General features: G+C 35.3%; 1 pseudogene; it reads right to left on the reverse strand.

The window, feature by feature from the left end:
- Positions 1-804: 804 nt before the first annotated feature.
- LOC119041798 (MKI67 FHA domain-interacting nucleolar phosphoprotein-like) lies at positions 805-1,784 on the reverse strand (annotated as a pseudogene).
- Positions 1,785-3,226: the final 1,442 nt, after the last annotated feature.

Consider the following 3,226-nt stretch of genomic DNA (forward strand, 5'->3'; position numbering starts at 1 on the left):
CATTATGCCATAGAACTTACACAATGTTATATGTCAATTATATCTCAGTAAACTAAAAAAAAAGAGTAAAAAGCATTATTTAGAAAACATTTTATATGCACAGTGTATATAAAATGTGCATACAGAAAGGTGTAACAAAATGTAGTTTTAAAACATATAAAACAATATTATACATTAATGAGAAAGTACATACATAAAAATAAGAAGTGTGTGGTAATTATGCAACCACATGCTGATAATAGTTGACATTATTGAGTGAAAAGAATAGACTTGGAAAAGGAACATAAGAATTTTATTTCATTTGTATAGTAATTTTAAATGAATGTTCATTACATTAATCTTGAGAATTTTTTAAACACAAAATACTTAAGATGAAAAAATTAAAAGGAATCAGATAAGACCTTCAAGGTATATACCTCTAAAAAACTATTCCAGATAATGAGCCCAGAAATATGAAGCAAAGAAATCCCCTGGATAATAAGTTTATAGTTGTTGTTTCTTTTTCCCCCCAAGGTTTTATTTTCTTTATTTGGTGTTAACAACAAACACCACAGCTTACTACTTAAACTTGCAGTTAATGGTGACCCTTCTATCTGGAGAGAAGTCACTAGAGACAGCGATGAAATCTGCAAAGAAAACTAGAAGAGACTGGGACGGAGGCACCATGAGCTTGGCTGCGGTAAGCTGGTGTGTGCACTCCTGTGTTTCAGCTACGGCAGGCAAGCCACACTCACTGATTCCTTTCCTTATAGGCATGAATTATAACCGTGTTTCTTCTGATCTTGTCAAGAGCTGCACTCCACATTATGTAAATACAAAAACAAAACAAAAATATCTAGCCCTCATAATAAAATCACATTTTCTGAAAGAATACATGATATATTCAGAATCACTGATTGCTTTTTCTTCCTCTTTTTTTCTTGAACGTGTAGGTGTTTTAGTTTCTTGTGTTTCTTCTTTTATGCCAGATAAGGGATGTTTGAACACTATTTCATTATCTTCATAGTCATTCGATTCAGCCACTTCAGATTTTCATTGCTCCAAAACCGTTGGTATGCAAACTGGTGTGGCGTCCTGGCTGCTCGCTGACTTCTCAGGAGTATTAGGTATGACTGAAACCTTTTTTTCTTTCTTCTTCGGCAAATCCTGGCTGTTTGTGGATATCTGAAGATCAGTGTTTGAAGCATTGCCTTTTCCCTTTTTATGTAAAATCGATGAAGAAAAGTTATAACCAATTCCTTTCTTAGCTAATCTCTTCCTGAGTAATTTTTCCTTCTTTTTAAATCGCTCCTCCATCCGCAGCTTTTGAAGAACTGTCTGATTCTGATTGTACCTTTTCACTGCTGGATATGATGGTTTCTTCAAGGGAATAGGCCACTCTCTGAAAAGTTCCTCATGTACTTTCTCAGGTGGTATAAAATGACACTTTAAGAGTCTTTCACCAAAAAGGTAGTTGTTCATTGTTTCAGCAACTATCTTGGCAACATCTTCAGATTCAAACTCCATGAAGGCACATAGCCTTTGCTATTTCCAGATTTTTTACTTCTGGACAGTCTGAATCTCCTAACAGTGCCAAACTAGGAGAAATATGCTCTGATCTGGGTTTCATAAAGTGCTGGAGGTAGGTGGCCCACATAAATTACTCCAAGAGTAAGTTTTTCTTTTTCTTGCTTCTGTTGCTTAGTTGTGCACCTGCGAACCTGAGCCACCTCCTTGTGAAACTTGGCCTCCTCCTGCAGGTTCAGGGACTGGAGCAGCTTGGCTGGCCTTGCAGAAATGGCCATGCTAAAAGGAGCCAAGCTCTGCTGTTTTTCTTTTCAATGACATGCATTGTAGCAGACAGTAGTCGAAAAGGGGTAGTTGCCAGGGGCTGGGATAAAGGCGGGTTAGGAGAGGCTAGTAAAAGGATACAAATTTTCAGCTATAAAATGAATAATTCTGAGGAACTAATATAAAACATGGTGACTATAGTTGATAGCACTGTATCGTATCACTGAATTTTTCTAAGGGAGTAGAACTTAAATGTCCTCACACAAAAAAGATAAATGTATGAGGTGGTGGATGTGTTAATTAACTAGATGGGAATAATTATTTCATTATATGTCAAATCACTATATATCTTACAATTTTATTTTTTTAATTTATTGTTGTTCAGTACAGTTGTCCCATCTTTTTCCCCTTTGCTCACCCCTATCCTGTCAATTATACCTCAATAAATCTGAAATTAAAAGTGGATCAATGAGATTTACATATTTTACAAATTTATGTCAATTTTACTTCAATAAAATTAAGAATAGATAAATAAAATGGTCTCAGTACTTATATATTTACAGTAAAATGCTAGCGAGACACAAATAAATAAAAATTAAGCATACCAAGTATGAAAAAAGCAAGGCTTTTGATTTAAAAGAATATAATATATGTGTATGTGTGTACATATATACATAGATATTACAATGTGTTTAAAATGGGTTTGTATTTTTACCAATACACTTAAGTCTTCTAAAACACTGCAGTGTTGGTAATCTGCAGTGCAACCTTCATAGGTTGAAGAAAGCAGAACTGTCCTTCTGATAATGTCCTTCTGAAGAGAATATAGCATTTTTTATTCTTGATTACCAGCTAGAATGTCTGAAAACTTTTTTCTTACTTTTTAATTGTTGTTCGAATACAGTTGTCCTCCCTTTCTCCCCCATGACTCTCCCCTGCCCTGCCCACCTCCCACATTCAATCCCTCCACTGTTGTCCTCGTCCATGGGTCCTTTATTCCTGTTCCTTGACTTAGCCCTCCCCTGTCTTCCCCCATTGTCCCCCTTCTTCCTCCCCTCTGGTGACTGCCAGTTTGTTCTTTATTTAAAAAACTGAAACTGACTGTTTAATATAATATTCTTACTCAATTTGTGGTGTAATTTACAACCATTTTATGTGTGTTGTTATTGTTCTCAATCAAACCCTAGGGAAGAAAGCACATCAGTAAGGTCATAAATGTACGCCTTCAGGATACCATCTAAAGGATGCTAGGAGGAATATTCCCCAATATACTGAATGCATTCTACAAGGTAAAAGAAGTATATTTTTATTAGGAAGCCAAAAGAAACATCTGAAATGAATATAGGAATCATATCAGCTAACTAATAAAGGAATCTAGCTAGGCTGCTTGCTAGCTTTCTACCAGTTATTACCTATATTTTTCTTCATTTAGATTCTTGATAGCCTTATATTTTTG

The sequence above is a fragment of the Artibeus jamaicensis genome, unplaced genomic scaffold (assembly GCF_021234435.1).
Source record: "Artibeus jamaicensis isolate MK-2021 breed Jamaican fruit bat unplaced genomic scaffold, CSHL_Jam_final contig_387, whole genome shotgun sequence".
In the NCBI taxonomy this organism is placed as follows: Eukaryota; Metazoa; Chordata; class Mammalia; order Chiroptera; family Phyllostomidae; genus Artibeus; species Artibeus jamaicensis.